This window comes from Bubalus kerabau, chromosome 19 (assembly GCF_029407905.1).
Source record: "Bubalus kerabau isolate K-KA32 ecotype Philippines breed swamp buffalo chromosome 19, PCC_UOA_SB_1v2, whole genome shotgun sequence".
NCBI classification, from domain to species: Eukaryota; Metazoa; Chordata; class Mammalia; order Artiodactyla; family Bovidae; genus Bubalus; species Bubalus kerabau.
The window spans coordinates 29148509-29166394 of NC_073642.1; the positions used below are offsets into that span (position 1 = coordinate 29148509).

The 17886-nt window shown below is 42.8% G+C and overlaps 1 protein-coding gene and 1 pseudogene across 6 annotated transcripts in view; both read right to left on the reverse strand.

Annotated features, from left to right (window-relative positions):
* The window catches only part of TJP1 (tight junction protein 1), a 260747-nt gene that overhangs the window by 129867 nt on the left and 112994 nt on the right, over positions 1-17886 (reverse strand). The window lies entirely within an intron of this gene.
* On the reverse strand, positions 523-650 carry LOC129634652 (uncharacterized; annotated as a pseudogene).

The following is a 17886-nucleotide window of genomic DNA, read 5'->3' on the forward strand; positions in this document are numbered from 1 at the left end:
GACGCTCTGCGTCTTCGGTATTGTCCATAGGTTACCCTTTAGCCACTCTGATGACTAAGTGTGTAATGGTATCTGAGATGGTTTTAGTTTGCATTTCCCTAATGGCTAATGATATTGAACAGCTTGTCAGGTGTGGGTTTTCTTTTTTTTTTTTGGCCACACCACAAGATCTTCATCCAGAGCCCAGGAACTGAACCCTGGCTCTTGGCCCTGAAACTGCAAAGTCCTAACCACTGAACTGCCGGGAAATTCCCCCATTTTCCCAACAAATTTTTCTTTACTGTTATTTTGAGAATTCTTTAAACAATTTAGATATAAGCTGTTTGGATTTGTTGGATTCCTGGTTTGCAAACACTTTTTTCTGGTAAATAGCTTATCTGAATCCTTTCAATAGACTCTTTTCCAGAGCAAAGGCTGTTTTGATGAATTCGAACTTATCAATTTTTCCCTCTTATGAATCACACTTTTGGTATCAAGTCTAAGAGTTCCTAGCCCTGTTCTAAGTCCTGAAGATCTTTTCATACATTGTTTTCTAGAAGTTCTATAGTTTTACGTTTTACATTTAAGTTTGTCTATCTTTTTTTTTTTCAATTAGCAATAATTGCACCTTGTAAACCTCACTGGTTACGATACTGCCACTGTGCAAAGCTTGTCAATCATTCTTCAGTTCAGTTCAGCCCCTCAGTTGTGTCTGACTCTTTGCGAACCCATGGACTGCATCACACCAGGCTTCCCTGTCCACCACCAACTCCCAGAGCTGGCTCAAAGTCATGTCCATTGAGTCGGTGATGCCATCCAACCATCTCATCCTCTATTGCCCACTTCTCCTCCTGCCTTCAATCTTTCCCAGCATCAGGGTCTTTTCCAATGAATCAGTTCTTCGCATCAGTTGGCCAAAGCATTGGAGCTTCAGCTTCAGCTTCGGTCCTTCCAATGAATATTCAGGACTGATTTCCTTTAGGATTGACTGGTTTGATCTCCTTGCTGTCCAAGGGACTCTCAAGAGTCCTCTTCAACACCTCAGTTCAAAAGCATCAATCTTCAGCACTCAGCTTTCTTTATGGTCCAACTTTCATATCCATACATGACTACTGGAAAAACCATGACTTTGACTTTGTGGGCAAAATAATGTCTCTGATTTTTAATGACTTTGACTTTGTGGGCAAAGTAATGTCTCTGATTTTTAATATGCTGTCTGAGTTTGTCATAGCCTTTCTTCCAAGGAGCAAGCGTCTTTTAATTTCATGAATGTAATCAGCAGTGATTTTGGAGCCCAAGAAAATAAAATCTGTCACTGTTTCCATTGTTTCCCCATCTATTTGCCATGAAGTGATAGGATCAGATGCCATGATCTTCATTTTTTGAATGTTGAGTTTTATGACAGCTTTTTCACTCTCTGCTTTCACTTTCACCAAGAGGCTCTTTAGTTCCTCTTTGCTTTCTGCCATAAGTGTGGTGTCATCTGCATATCTGAGGCTATTGATATTTTTCCCTAGCAATTTTGATTCCAGTTTGTGCTTCATCCAGCCTGGCACTTTGCATGATGTACTCCGCATATAAGTTAAATGAGCAGGGTGACAATATACAGCTTTGACATACTCTTTTTCCAATTTGGAATCAGTCTGTTATTCCATGTCCAGTACTAACTGTTGCTTCTTGACCTGCATATAGGTTTCTCAGGAGGCAGGTAATGTGGTTTGGTATTTCCATCTCTTTAAGAATTTTCCACAGTTTGTTGTGATCCACACAATCAAAAGCTTTAGTGTAGTCAATGAAGCAGAAGTAGATGTTTTCCTAGAATTCTCTTGCTTTTTCTATGATCCAACCGATGTTGGCAATTTGATCTCCGGTTCCTCTGCCTTCTCTAAATCCAGCTTGAACATCTGGAAGCTCTCAAGTTTACATACTGTTAAAGCCTAGCTGGGAGAATTTTCAGCATTACTTTGCTAGTGTGTGAGATGAGTGCAATTGTGCGGTAGTTTGAACATTCTTTGGCATTGCCTTCCTTTGGGATTGGAATGAAAACTGACCTTTTCCAGTCCTGTGGCCCCTGCTGAGTTTTCCAAATTTGCTGGCATATTGAGTACATCATCTTTTAGGATCTGAAATACTCAACTGGAATTCCATCACCTCTGCTAGCTTTGCCTATAGTAATGCTTCCCAAGGCCCACCATCATTTTTAAACTACCCAAATGGATAAGTTACACCTCTCTCAGAGAAAATAGTTTTAAAGCAAAAATGTAATTTGAACTTGTGGAAACAAAGTTTTAGTTGAGAAAGTTGCCCTTATCTGATGACTTTACTTTTAAACAGTCATTAAAAAATGAGTCATCTTCTCACCATATGAGTTTTTGCCTCAACCTAAACCTAACAGCAAACAACTTGGATGCAGTTGCTCCATCTTTTCCTAGGTTTCTTACACATCATCAAAGACCATCAAGCAGTTCTGAAGAAATAGCATACAAATATTCAGACCTTTTTTCTCCATTCTCATCTTCAGTGTGTATCCAAATCAGAGAAGGACATGCCTTTTATCTGCACTTTGGAAAAAGGATTTGGGGGGTGAGAGTGTAGGGAATACTATTTTATGTCAGGTCAAAATTTTAATATCACACGATGCCTGAGAACACCACCAGCCATTGGGTCGACAATCTCTTTGCATTTCTATAAATGCAAACATTGCATTAAGTGCTTCTAAACATTCTGAGGGAGAAGGCAATGGCACCCCACTCAAGTACTGTTGCCTGGAAAATCCCATGGATGGAGGAGCCCGGTGGGCTGCAGTCCATGGGGTTGCTAAGAGTCAGACACGACTGAGTGACTTCACTTTCACTTTCCACTTTCATGCATTGGAGAAGGAAATGGCAACCCCTCCAGTGTTCTTGCCTGGAGAATCCCATGGACGGAGAAGCCTGGTAGGCTGCAGTCCATGGGGTCGCACAGAGTCGGACACGACTGAAGCGACTTGGCAGCAAACATTCTGAGGAAGCTGAAAAGTAACCAAACACTTACATTAGGAAAGCAGTTCAGGTGAATCTTTTTAAGAGTGTTGTGTATGAGGTATGCAGGCACGTAGCATGTGAGACCAATTCAGTTTCTTCACTCAGACTAACTGGGATTCACATTTGCTCTGTCTGCTAAACAGACGGATAAAGAGAGTAGGACAAGATATCAACAACCTTGCACTGTTTGCTTACTGAGATATCATTTAAACCTTCACAGAAACGAAAGAAAGTGTTAGTTGCTCAGTCATGCCCGACTCTGCCAGCCCATGGACTATAGTCTGCCAGGCTCCTCCATCTCTGGGATTTTCCAGGCAAGAATATTGGAGTGGGTTGCCATTTCCTTCTCCAGGGAATCTTCCTGACACAGGGATCAAACCCAGGTCTGCTGCATTGCAGGCAGACTCTTTATGGTTTGAGCCACAGAAATGAAGATGATCTGAAATGTTCATTTTCAAATCAAAACACCTCACAGCTGGGTAGAACACTTCTGCTGCTCTGAACTGATGCACCCCTGACCTACTGCAGAAGCAGAATGTTGGACAAGCCCTGACAGGATCAGATCTAAGCCACACAGCCCAAGATGTCTGCCAGGGAGATTTCCTCTTTCTTGCCCACGTGGCACATTACTGCAACTTCTGGATCAGGAAATGTAACCTTCCTCAGTTTCATAGAGTAGTCAAGCAATAAGGTCATATTGCATTCCTGTGGCCTGCCAGAGATTCTTCCACACCAGCTAGTCTCAATTGCATATTGGTGTCTTTAGCAGAGACGGGGGACTCTTGATTGACTGGGAAATACCTGCCTATCTCAGCCCCAGTTGGTGGGCTCCCCTCTGCACTTCCACAGCCCCCTCCCCATGCCCTGCCCCCACTCCGTTCTGGGTGCTGCACTCTAGGCTCTGTTTGGGTCACCTGCTCTTCCTGATCCAGTCCTCCTGGTCCCCATGCATCTTTTTATCTGTTGTTAAAATTTCATGGTCATTCTGTCTTTTTCAGGAGGTCTGGGCGATGCTGCCACTGCTATTGCAATTGTTTTCATTTTAATTATCTGAATCCTTAGAAAGCATGATCAGAATGTTCACAATGTTTAACACTCTAACCAGCACTATCTCAACACAAAGCACACAGTTAACCAACAGTCAACACTGAATTCTTAATACTTGGGTTGCATCACCCTTAATTACACACTTAAACCTCCCCAGCTTGGTGATGCAACAATGGTGCATTTACTGTGACCTGCAAATCGTGGTGCCACCAGCCGTCAGCGCAAAAAGAGTGACAACTGGCACAGAAGGCAAACAACCCACACAGGACCCACGAAACACTAAAATGGTGTTGTTTCCAGCCCCTGTTTGGGGGGAGGGGACCATTTTATGGGCTGTGTACTCCCCTTCACCCAACCTTCAGTACCCATCACCAGAAGCCAGGGTTTCATGTCCCAGGGTGTGATTTCTTGGGACACAGAATATTGAATGCTAGAATGAGGACACTCCGTGCCAAAGAAGTCAGTGAATCCCTCAGGGACACCACAGAAGAGCCTTCTAGGGGGCTCTGGGCCAGGATGACCCTGCTCTCTGGTTCCGGTGGAACCTTTCTGGACAATTGGGGGAGATGGCTCAGAGAGCAGATAAACGGGCATGCCTCCCCTCCTTCTCAGCTACATCCCCACTTCATACCTAGACCAAAAGTTATAACTGTCCACAGCCTCCTCACTCCCCAAAAGGAAGAGGGGCAGGCTCTGAACCTGGAGAGCACAGTGTACAGACTTCCTCAGACATCGCTACTCAAGGCACACAAGAGGCAGCAGCACCTGCCATGAACACAAAGCACTGGTCTTCACCAACCACTATATTTCTCTATTAGATGCCACACACCATTCTGCATGTTTGGGATACAAGAAAGAATAGAGAGAATGTCTCTCTCCTCAAAGAATCTCTCCTCCTAGAGAAGGAGACGATATATGAGAAAAGAACTAGAGAAGGAGGGCTGAGAGCAGGTGGAGACAAGGGAAGCAGAGAACAAGGAGGTTTGCTTGGATGGGGGCTTGGGGAAGGCATGCCCAGGAGGCAGGTCAGTGGGAGGGTAACATCTGACACAGAAAAACATGGCCCCGAGAATAAGTCCCTGTATTTCAAAGTCCTTGGACATTTCAAAGGGTGCCACTACTTCGAGAGCAGGAGCTGGCATTTCCCATGAGCAGCAAGGAGACCCCACCAAGGGTGTACGTGACTGCATGCAGTTGACAAGAAGGGGAGGCAAGCCTGGCAGCGTCCCTGCCAGCCTAGAGGGCTGGGTTTCTCCATGATGGGATGGTAGGGGTGCTGATCCCCACACCCCATGCAGTCTGGACTGGAGTCAGGTCTGGCAAGTCCATGACAAAGAGCTGACCAGGCAGAAGGGTAGGGGGAAAATATTTCAGCAAAAATATTTAACCCACTGAAGATAATTTATATCTGTGTACAAACAACCTGCTGATTAAAACGGATCCTTAACTGCTCATTAAAAGAAGGTCTGTCCTCCAGGACCTATACTTTGGAGCACTTAGTTACCACTGAAATGGAGTCACAGTATCAGCAAAGTAGAGAAAGGCTGCATTTATTTATATGCTATAACTTTACTTCTTTGACTAAGTAAATTTATACCATACACGTCAGTGGAGATGCTGTCCATTGATGCCACGTAGGGTCTGCTGGCAGAGCCCACAGGATGTGCTGAGAGAAGAGACGCCAGAACAGAGTAAGAGAGGAGCCACGGAAAACGCTAAGATTTTTTTATCTAAGCTACTGAAAGTGTGGAGCCTCCAGCAAATAAGACCATATACCGTGTGGAAAACCAGGTTTTGGTGGCTGACGTCAGCAGCTAGTTTTGGCGTGTTTTGCAAGAGGCTCGTGTGGATGTCCACAGAGAAACACTGGGTCAGCGTGGGAAATGCGATTGGACTTGAGGTCCAAGGTGAATACAGAGATCATCAGTGTAAGGTTCTCTCTGAAGCCATTGATGGTGAGCTCACACAGCAGGGGCTGTGAATGCACAGAAGAGACCCAGGATGGAGCATGTCAGAGTCAGAAGTCAGGGAGAAGCGGCCCAGGTGACTACGAATGAGGAACCAACAAGACGGAGGACAGTGTCTTAGAAGCCAAGTGAGGCTGATGTTTGAAGGAGGAGGGACTGATCAAACTATGAACCATGGCAAACGCTATCACCTGGCTAAGAACGAGAACTGACCAAATGGACACCCCAAATCCTCACAAAAGGTACGTTAAACGAGTTTGTAATCTTTTAATAAGTCCTTATAATTAAACATGACATTTACAGACATGTTTATCTCCTTTCCTAAATCTCACTGAAATGACACCAAGTTATAAACACACAAGGACAAAGAGACAGCACCGGTCAGGAAGTGTCTCCTTCCTCTCCCTCTCCCCTAAAACCTTAATCAGACCCTGGAATCTATTCCAGACAACATCCCAACAGACCCTCAAAATGCATGAAGCAAAAACTGACAAGGATGAAAAGCCCCTCCTTGCAGTTAGGAACTGCAGTCTCCTCTCAGCAGGTCTGATTAAAAGTTTATAGCACTAAATACTTGAATGGAAAATGCTGGAAGGTCTCAAATTAATAACCTAACTTCCTACCTCAACAAACTGGGGGTGGGGGTAGGGAGAGCAAAATCAGGCCAAAGTGAACAGAAGGAAGTAATACAGATAAGACTAAAACCCAGCAAAATTAAAAACAGAAAAATAAAAGATAAAAGCAAAAATCAGAAGGCTGGTTCTTGGGGGAGGAGGATCAATAAAATTGAACAAAAGTCTAATGAAACTGACAAATATAAAAAGAGAGAAAACACAAAAGACCATTATCAGGAATGAAATAAGGGACACCAGTACAGATCCCATAGTCAATGATAAAATAACAAGGAAATCCCATGAACAACCTTTTCAGAAATTTGAAAATTCAAAAGAAATGGACTAAATACCTCAAACCCCACAAACTACCAAAACTCAACCAAGATCAAATAATCAATCTGAACAGTCTTGTCACCTTTAAAAAATGCATATCTAACTTTAAAGCTTCCAAAAGATAAATTTCCAGGGCCAAAAGGATTCACTGGAGAATGCTACCAAGCATTTAAGTAAGAATTAACACCAATCAAGGGCAACCCTGGTGGCTCAGCAGTAAAGAATCCATCTGCCAATGCAGGAGACAAGGGTTCAACCTCTGGGTCAGCCAGATCCCCTGGAGGAGGAAATGGCAATTCACTCCACTATTCTCACCTAGAGAATCTCATGGACAGTGAAGCCTGGCAGGCTAAAGTCCATGGATTAGCACAGAGTCAGCCGTGACTGAGTGACTAAACACTACCACCACCACTAAAAATCCCTGCAAGATATTTATTGATACAATATTATTTCAAAGTATATATAGGAAGAAGTATATATTAAGAAGAGGTGGCAAGAATACACACAACTATACAAAAAAGATCTTCAAGACCCAGATAATCATGATGTGACCCAGATCACTCACCTAGAGCTAGACATTCTGGAGTGCGAAGTCAAACGGGCCTTAGGAAGCATCACTACAAGCAAAGCTAGTGGAGGTGATAGAATTCCAGTTGAGCTATTTCAAATCCTAAAAGATGATGCTATGAAAGTGCTGCACTCAATATGCCAGCACATTTGGAAAACTCAGCAGTGGCCACAGGACTGGAAAAGGTCCGTTTTCATTCCAATCCCAAAGAAAGGCAATGCCAAAGAATGCTCAAACTACCACAGAATTGCATTCATCTCACATGCTAGCAAAATAATGCCCAAAATTTTCCAAGCCAGGCTTCAACAGTACATCAACCATGAACTTCCAGATGATCAAACTGGATTTAGAAAAGACAGAGTAACCAGAGATCAAACTGTCAACATCCGCAGGGTCATCAAAAAAGCAAGAGAGTTCCAGAAAAACATCTACTTCTGCTTTATTGACTATGCATGCCAAAGCCTTTGACTGTGTGGATGACAACAAACTGTGGAGAATTCTTAAAGAGATGGGAATATCAGACCACCTTACCTGCCTCCTGAGAAATCTGTATGCAGGTCAGGAAGCAACAGTCAGAACTGGACATGGAACAACAGACTGATTCCAAACTGGGAAAAAGAGTATGTCAAGGCTGTATATTGTCACCCTGCTTATTTAACTTAGATGCAGAGTACATCATGTGAAATGCCAGGCTGGATGAAGCACAAGCTGGAATCAAAATTGCTGGGAGAAATATCAATAACCTCAGATATACAGATGACACCATTCTTCTGGCAGAAACAGAAAAAGAACTAAAGAGCCTCTTGATAAAAGTGAAAGTGGAGAGTGAAAAAGCTGTCTTAAAAGTCAACATTCAAAAAATGAAGATCATGGTATCTGGTTCTTCACTTCATGGCAAATAGATGGAGAAACAATGGTAACAGTGACAGACTTTATTTCCTGGGCTCCAAAATCACTGCAGATAGTTAATGCAGACATGAAATCAAAGGACTCTTGCTCCTTGGAAGAAAAAATATGACCAACTTAGACAGCATATTAAAAAGCAGAGACATTACTTTGCCCACAAAGGTCTATCTAGTCAAAACTATGGTTTTTCCAGTAGTCATGTATGGATTTGAGAGTTGGACTATAAAGAAAGCTGAGGGCTGAAGAATTGATGCTTTTGAACTGTGGTGTTGGAGAAGACTCTTGAGAGTCCCTTGGACTGCAAGGGGATCAAACCTGTCAATCCTAGAGGAAATCAGTCCTGAATATTCATTGGAAGGACTGATGCTGAAGCTAAAGCTCCAATACTTTGGCATTCTGATGCAAAGAACTGACTCACTGGAAAAGACCCTGATGGTGGGAAAGATTGAAGGCAGGAGGAGAAGGGGACGACAGAGGATGAGATGGTTGGATGGCATCACCGACTCAATGGATATGAATTTGAGCCAGCTCTGGGAGTTGGTGATGGACAGGGAAGCCTGGCATGCTACAGTCCATGGGGTTGCAGAGTCGGACATGACTGAGGGACTGAAGTGAACTGAATACATAGGAAGGCAAAGAAATTAGAGTAGGTAGATTCATTTTGAAAAAATAAATTAAATGGGAGGAATCAAGTCTATGTGGTCTCAGGAATCAAGTCTGTGTGGTTTATTACACATCTACAGTAACCAAGACTATGTGGTATGGACAAAGATCGGTATTACCAATACAGACATGCCCGATTCGTCTTGACAAAGGTGCAATTCCAAGAAAGGACAGCTTTTCGAACAAGCAGTGCTCTAGCAATCAGACATTCATTGGCCAACAAAAAAAAAGAATATGGACCAAAATCTCACATCTTATACATAAACTAATTCAAAACTGATCAGACACTTAAATGCAAAACCTTTAGTGGAAAAAAAGAGAAAATCTTCAGGATCTCAGGTTAGGTAAATATTCATTGGAAGGACTGATGCTAAAGCTGAAGCTCCAATACTTTGGCCATCTGATGCAAAGAACTGACTCATTGGGAAAAACCCTGATGCTGGGAATTACTGAGGGCAAAGGGAGAGGGGGGCGACAGAGGATGAGATGGTTGGATGGCATCACCGACTCAACGAACATGAGCTTGAGCAAACTCCAGAAGATAGTGAAGCATAGGGAAACCTGGCATGCTGCCATTCATGGGGTCAAAAGAGCTGGACACGACTGAGCGAATGAACAACAAGAACAAAGATTTCTGAAACTCAACACTGAAAGGACAACCCACCGGAGGAAATAGTGAAGAACTGCACATCATCAAACTTAAACACTTTTGCTCTGCCAAGGACCCTGTTAAGACGATGGAAAAGACAAGCCACAGACTTAAAGAAAATAATCACAAACCACATACCTAACAGAGAGACTAAAATATATAAGTAACAGACGTTTCACTGAAGGGAATATTCACATGGTTATTAGCATGAAAAGATGTTCAACGTCCTGAGCCCTCAGGGAAATGCACGTGCAGTGAGGTACCACTGCACATTTATCAGTCAGAATCTGCTTTGTGACAATACCAAATGCCCAGAAAGGACCTAGGAAAACTGGGTCACTCATACATTGCTGGGCTGCCCAGCTGGTGCTAGTGGTAAAGAACCTGCCTCCAGATGCAGGAGACGCAGGTTCCATCCCTGGGTCCAGAAGATCCCCTGAAGCAGGACATAGCAACCCACTACCATATTCTTGCCTGGAGAATCCACAGAGGATCCTGACGGGCTATAGTCCATAGGGTCACAAAGAGCCGGACATTACTAAAGTGATTTAGTATACATGCATACATTGCTGGTGGAAACGCGGTTTGGTAGAGCCACTCTAAAAATGTTTGGCAGTTTCTTATGAAAGTAAACATGCAATTAGTACACCCAGAAATTTCATTCTTGGGCATTTATCTCAGCAAAACTAAAACTGATATGCACACAAGAACTTGCACATGAATGTTCATAGTAGCTTTCCTTGTAAGCGTCCCAGACTAGAGTCATTCCACGTGTTCTTCAGCAGGTGAGTTACGCTGGGGTCCAGCTATACCAGGGAATACTATTTGTCAATAAAAACGAAAAACCAATTTAAATCTGTAACAATTTGGCTGAATCCCCAGGAAATCATATAGAGTGAAATAAGCCAGTCCCAAAAGGTTCAGTCTGCACCAAATGCTTGATTCCATTTATATGACATTTGAAATTATAGTATCTTATAAACAAAGAATTAGCTGTTGTCAGGAGTTAGGGACCTGCCAGGGGAAGGGAAAAAGTTGCATGTGGTTATAAAAAAGCAACATATGAGAGTTTATTGTGGTGTTGGAAATAGTATTTTGACTGTAGTGGGAGATACACACAAACCTACACATGTTGCACAAGTGATGAAACTGTACAGAACTTAATACACACATACAAATAAAACTAAGGAAATATCAATAAGATCAGTGGACTGTATCAATGTCAATAACCTGGTTGTGATATTAAACTGTCCTTCTATAAAATATTATAAATGGGGAAACTGGACAAAGTATTCAAGGGACTTCTCTGTATTGATTTTCATAACTTCATGTGAAATTACAATTATCTGAATAAAATTTTAATTAAAAGTATAAAAGACTAAAAAAAAATATAAAAGGCTAAATAAACAGATATATTCAGATCAAAGTGGTTTCATTTTTTTCTACAAACTTCATATTTAACACAATGGCCATGCTATAAAAACTGAATAAGAGGAACGGATACCCTGTGGTTATTTATCAACATATCAAAACTAAAATAAATACAAGTACATTCTAAAAATAAATTCAAAGCTCTGTAAAATGTAATCAGACAAGGTTACTAAATGTTCTTGTTTTCCAGATCATGACAATGATTTCCTTACATCAAAACCTAGAAATGAATATCCTTTGTTGACTGACTTTCACGATGAATGCTGTTCTACCACGATAACAATACCAAGGCAATGGTGGTTTTTTCATGAGCGGCTCCCTCATGGAAGGAGCAACCATGCATTTGCATCTCCAGCAGGCGGTTGCAGGACCTTCTCCACATCACCACCAGGCTCCCACGAAGCAGGGAGAAGAAAGCGGATGCATCTCAGTACCTCCCCTCTAATAATACATGGAGACATGACCAGTCAGTCCATTCTTGTGCCATGACATTTTCAAAAGAAATCATGTAATTACTCGGAAAAAAAAAAAATGTATTTACCAAATATGTATTTACCATGTACAGGAAGTTAGGTGAGCAATGAGAGGTGGCCCCTTTAGCTAACCGACCAATAGCCACCTAATTCCACCAAACAGTTTATCAGTCCCACCCATGATACACCCACCAGTCCCCCAAAAATTGGGGGCCGAAAAGAACCCCTTACTGCCTTGTTGCTGTTCAGTTGCTCAGTCATGTCCGACTCTTTGTGACCCCTTGGACTGCAGCATGCCATGTCCTTCCACCATCTCCCAGAGTTTGCTCACACTCATGTCCATTTTGTCAGTGATGCCATCCAACCAACTCATCCTCTGTCTACTGGTGGGACTATCCCTACTCTGGAACATGTTTTATACTGAAGTAACCTTTGGTGGTCACTGGACTCATTAGCTGCTCATAAATATTCCATGAATACATACATCTAATTAGAGTAGACTGAATTATGAGAAAAACTGGAGGATAGAGAATCTTGTTATATAACCTGCAGCTGTCAATCAACAATCCCCCTGGATTATGCAAATAGCCCTGCCTTAAAAATTCTGTACTGCAGCCCTCTGGGGCCATTGCCTCCCCCGCATGGCCCACCTCTCCCTTGAGGTGTCCTCTTTGTTCTTCCTTTCTGTGTGCTCAGTCGTGTCCATCTCTTCGAAACCTGTTCTTTCTTTCTTTATTGTTAATAAGCTTTCTTGCAACAGATAAGAACTCATTCTTCTCTGTGTCCTTACCAGGAACTGAGGTCCACATGAGGAAGGGTCTCCAGACTCTACTACACTAACATAGATACAAAAAAGATAGAGAAGCACCAAAAAGCTATAAACGAGACAGCCAGCCTCTGTGCTGGCAACTGGGGGGTGGTGTCCACAGTAGGGTGGATGGTGGCCCATGAGACAAGTCCACACCCTGATCCGCAGGAGCTGGAAAATGTGACCTTGTTTGGAAAAATGGGTCTTTACAGATAAGGATTCTGAGACAGGAGGCTGTAAATCCCGTAAGCGTCTTTGCTTTCACGAGGGAGGCAGAGGAGTTGTGAGGGAAACAGGGAGAAGGGTGTGAAGCCCAGCAGAGGCTGGAGAGCAGAGGCTGCCAGCCTGGCACATCCAGCACTGTCCAGGAACACCAGGCAGCCACCCAGACTGGAAGGGACAAGGGTCAGTCTCTCCTGGCCTCCTGCAGGGAGCGTGGCCCTGCCAGATTCTGGACTTCCAGCCTCCAGGACTGTGTGCTAATTTGTTAGAGTAGTCTCCCTTCAGCAGGAATATAATCCACATACCTGCCAATCAGAGGAAAACATGAAAACCACTATCTTTCAAATTCAGGATAAAATAGTCTCAAGAATACCATAGGGTGGTTTCCTCGGTGGGGAAGAATCTGCCTGCCAATAAAAGAGATATGGGTTTGATCACTAGTCTGGGAAGACCCTACATGTCTTGGAGTGACTAAGCCTGTGGGCCGCAAGTACTGAGCCTGTGCTCTAGAGCCTGGAAGTCACAACTACTGAGCCCACGCACTGCAACTACTGAAACTCGAGCACCTAGAGCCTGTTCTCTGCAACAAGAGAAGCCACCTCAGTGAGAAGACAGCACACCGCAACCAGAGAGTAACCCCTGCTCGCTGCAACTACAGAAAAGCCTGCACAGCACAAAGACCCAGCACAGCCAAAACTAAATAGATTTTTTTAAAAAAAGAATACCTTAGAGCTCTAGCTCACAAAAGTGTGAAAATATGAAACACAGTATCAAGGAATAACTTTAGCCAACTATGCATGGACCTATATGAAAACAAAGAAAAAAGTTAATTACTATTTTCTTAATTATTATTTATACTTGTTTATTTATTTAAGTCAAGAAGTGGGACATGCCCAGCTGCTGAGTGAAGGACTAAACACTGTAATATGGAAGTTAGGCTCAGGTTTGTTTGACACAATGAGAAAAAAAATCCCAAATATACTTTTCAAAGGAATGTAAATGACCCCAAAGTACAAATGATGTAAAAATCTAGTGATAAAAAAGATTTATGAGGTAAACTGACAGATATGATGATAACAAGACCTGCTGGATACTAGACATGACATAAAGGTATAACTAATAAAACATAAGAAGCTAAATGGAGCAGAACAGATAACAGAGAAATAAATCCTGTTATATAAGAGAATTAATCTATGGTAAAGCCAGTAACAGGAAAGAGAGTATCAAATCAGTAAGCTTTACAAGGACTAAGGCTGGACCCAGGTGGGGTAGGGTGGGGATGGGGAAGGATTCCTATCCTTGTATCATACAGTATGTGACAATGAACTACACAGGAATTGAAGACAAATTAAACAAGTAAGCCAGAAAGAGTGGGCTTCCTGGGTGGCTCAGCAGCAAAGATTTCGCCTACCAGTGTAGGAGACATAGTCAGACATGAGTGATCCCTGGGTCGGGAAAAATCCCCTGGAGAAGGAAATGGCAACTCACTCCAGTATTCTTGCCTGGAGAAACCCACGGACAGAGAAGCCTGGTGGACTACAGTCATTAGGAAAATGCAAATGAAAACCATGATGACACATCCCTTCACAACCACGAGGATAGCTATAATCAAAAAGATCAATAGAAACAAGAGTGGGAGGACACAGAGAAGCTGGACTTCCATGTATCACTGATGCGGATGTAAAATGGCTCAGCTGCTTTAGAGAAAAGTCTAGGAGTTCCTCAAAATGTCAAATACAGAGTTACCAGCAATCCCACGCCCAAGAGAATTGAAAACATACACCTCGATAAAAACTTGTAAACAGTTAGAGCAGCATTATGTCACAATAACCAAAGAGCAGAAACAGCACAAACATCCACCAACTGATGACTGAACAAACTGTGGTCTGTTCACACAACAGAGTATTGCTCAGCCCTAAGAAGGAGCAAAGTGTGGCTGCCACACGAATAAGCCTTGACGACATCATGTTAAATGAAAGAAGCCTGACACGAAAGGCCACATATTGCATTAGATCATCTGTATGAAACATTGGGAAAAGGCAAATCCATAGACTGGTGCTGACAGAGGCTCAAGGGAGGGTAACTCGGGGTGACTGCTAATCACCATGAAGTTCTTTTGGAGTGAAGGAATCCTCCTGGTATTATGAAGTTGTATTTTTATCTTAAACCACGTCATGAAATAAATGTGGGAGCAAAAATTTTAAAATAAAAAGAACAGAAGAATATTTCAACAATCTTTCACTGGGAGAGGTCACCCTTCTAAGCATGACATGGATTAAAGAAATTTTAAAGGATAGATGAATTTAAGTTAATAAAATTTACAAACTTTTACAACACAAGAGACTTCCTGAATGGTTACCATTGGACTGAAAAGAGGTGGTTACAATTAAAGTTTTTAAAAGGCCAGAGCAGTTGACACCTGAAAGTCTGTCTCCTTCACTCGTGGACCCACCCTTGGGCCCTGGTCGTGTTTTTCTGCCACATGGACAAGAAAAGCAGAGGAGGCCTTTCTGCAGCCAAACAGAATGAAAGATAGAGGACGGTGTTCAAGTGCCCTGCTCCAGGGGCCTCTGGCCAACATACAGCCTGCCTTTGGCAGCTGGGAGATAATTACGACTGTTTTTTTTTTTTGGTTTGTTTTTTTGTTTGGTCACACCACGAAGCCTGTGGGATCTTAACTCCCAACCAGGAATCAAACTCACACCTCCAAGCACCCTCAGCAGCAGAAGCACAGAGTCTTCACCACTAGACTACCAGGGAAGTCCCCATACTGGGTACTCTTAAATAAACAAGCCTGTATTTTCAGTTAGTGGCTTGTAACAAACATTGCCTCATTTCCAAGATTATTATTATTAGAAAGTGTTCTATTATTAAAAGAATGGCTTTATTTCTTTTGTTTATTTTTTGGCTGTGCTGATTCTTAATCACAGGACACAGAATCTTTAGTTGTGGCATGTGAACTCTTAGTTATGGTGGGGTCTAGTTCCCTGACCAGGGATCAAACCCGGGCCCTCTGCAATAGGAGACTGGAGTCTTAGCCACTGGACCACCAGAAAAATCCTTATTAGTTTTAAAATCTTCTAAGTGTTTACACCTTTGGGTTTTTGTCCAGTGTTTCTGTATTAACATTCCAATTTTAACATTAACAGTGTCATCTTCCTGAAGTCCAACCAGGAAGTCAGCTCTAACATCACACTTGAAAGCACACCAGCTTGCTTCTGGATGGTCTTGTCCGTGGGTCTGTCTTATTTACAGGACCATCTTATTTAGAAAGTCAACTGTTTTGTGCCATACATTTCTCTGTATGGTGGAAATTAATTTTTGGTTGGTTTTTATTTTTACATCTGTGCTCAATCATTTCATGACTTTTTAAAATGTAGTTGAGTTAGTTTTCACTGTACACCAAAGTGATTCAGTTATGTGTGTATGTATATATTTTTGTTGTTCAGTCAGTCGCATCCCAGTCTTTGAGACTCCATGGACTGCAGCACGCCAAGCTTCCCTGTCTTTCACTATCTCCTACAGTTTGCTCAAACTCATGTCCATTGAGCTGATGATACAATCCAATCATCTCATCCTCTGTCATCCCCTTCTCCTCGTGCCCTCAATCTTTCCCAGCATCAGGGTCTTTTCCAGTTAGTCAGCTTTTCACATCAGGTGGCCAAAGGATTGAAGCTTCAGCATCAGTCCCTGCAATGAGTATTCAGGGTTGATTTCCTTTAGGATCGACTGGTTTGATCTCCTTGCAGTCCAAGGGACTCTCAAGAGTCTTCTCCAACACCACAGTTTGGAGAAGGCATCAGTTCTTCGACGCTCAGCCTTGTTTATGGTCCAACTCTCACATCCATACATGACTACTGGAAAAACCATAGTTTTGACTATATGTACCTTTGTTAGCAAAGTGATGTCTCTGCTTTTTAATACACTGTCTAGGCTTGTCATAGCTCTTTTTCCAAGGAGCAAGCGTCTTTTAATTTCATATATATATACACACACACACACACACACACATATATATACACATATGCACATGTATACATACATATACATATATATATATATACATGCAACATTTATATCTATTCTTTTCCAGATTCTTTTCCTTATACATAATAACAAAATACTGAGTGCACTTCCCTTTGCTACAATGATTTTATAACTTGAAAGAAAATATCTCGGGGAGAAAAACTGATTGCAGGACCTCTTCAAAGATATGCTGGCCACCACCAGAATGAAACCACAAGCACGTGTGTCCTGCAGACACACCCTCTGTCTCTGCCCTGCCTCCAGACCCCTGTCAAGGAGAGGATGACCTCACACCACGTCCCCACCCTGGGGACTGCATCCCTCTCCTGGGGACTGTGTCCCTCCCCTGGGGGATCACATCCCACTCTCTGGCCTCACTTTTCCCGGGAGTCCTTCGTACCCTCAGCTCACTACCCTCCTCTCCTCCTATCCCTATTGCCTGGATCCGGACAGCAGGCTGGAATCACAGGCTCTGCTTTCCACTTGTCCTAAGGTCATCCAGGGCACTGTCAGATTTGCACAGCTATACTCACCTACTGAGAGAACATGCCACACTTGCTCCAGGGTAACCCAAGTGTGTGCACTGCAGACAGGACTACTGTTTACTATGAGTCTTGTGGGTGGAACCCTACACACGTTCCAGTCCTGCTGAAGCTGAACCAGGATATGAGAACAGAAGATGCTATATGTACTTTAGAAAAGCTCTCACAGGGATTGAACAAAACAGCTTTCTTGAGATTTGTATAATTTACATTCAAAGACACCGTTTGAAAGTGTACAAACTCAGTGGTTTTTAGTATATTCACAAAGAAGTGCAACTATCCCCAGTATCTAATTTCTGAACATTTTCAGGACCCCGTTAAGGACCTTGTTCCAAGTAATCGTCACACCCTACTCTGCTCCCCTTCCCAACCTTCTGCTGCTGCTGCTGCTAAGTTGCTTCAGTCGTGTCCGACTCTGTGCGAACCCATAGACGGCAGCCCACCAGGCTCCCCCATCCCTGGGATTCTCCAGGCAAGAATACTGGAGTGGGTTGCCATTTCCTTTTCCATCCCAACCTTCTAGTCCCTGGCAACTACTAATATATCTTCTGCCTCTGTGAATTTGCCTACTCTGAGTATTTCATATGCATGGAAGGATAGAATATGTGGCCTTTTGTGACTGGCTTCTTTCTCTC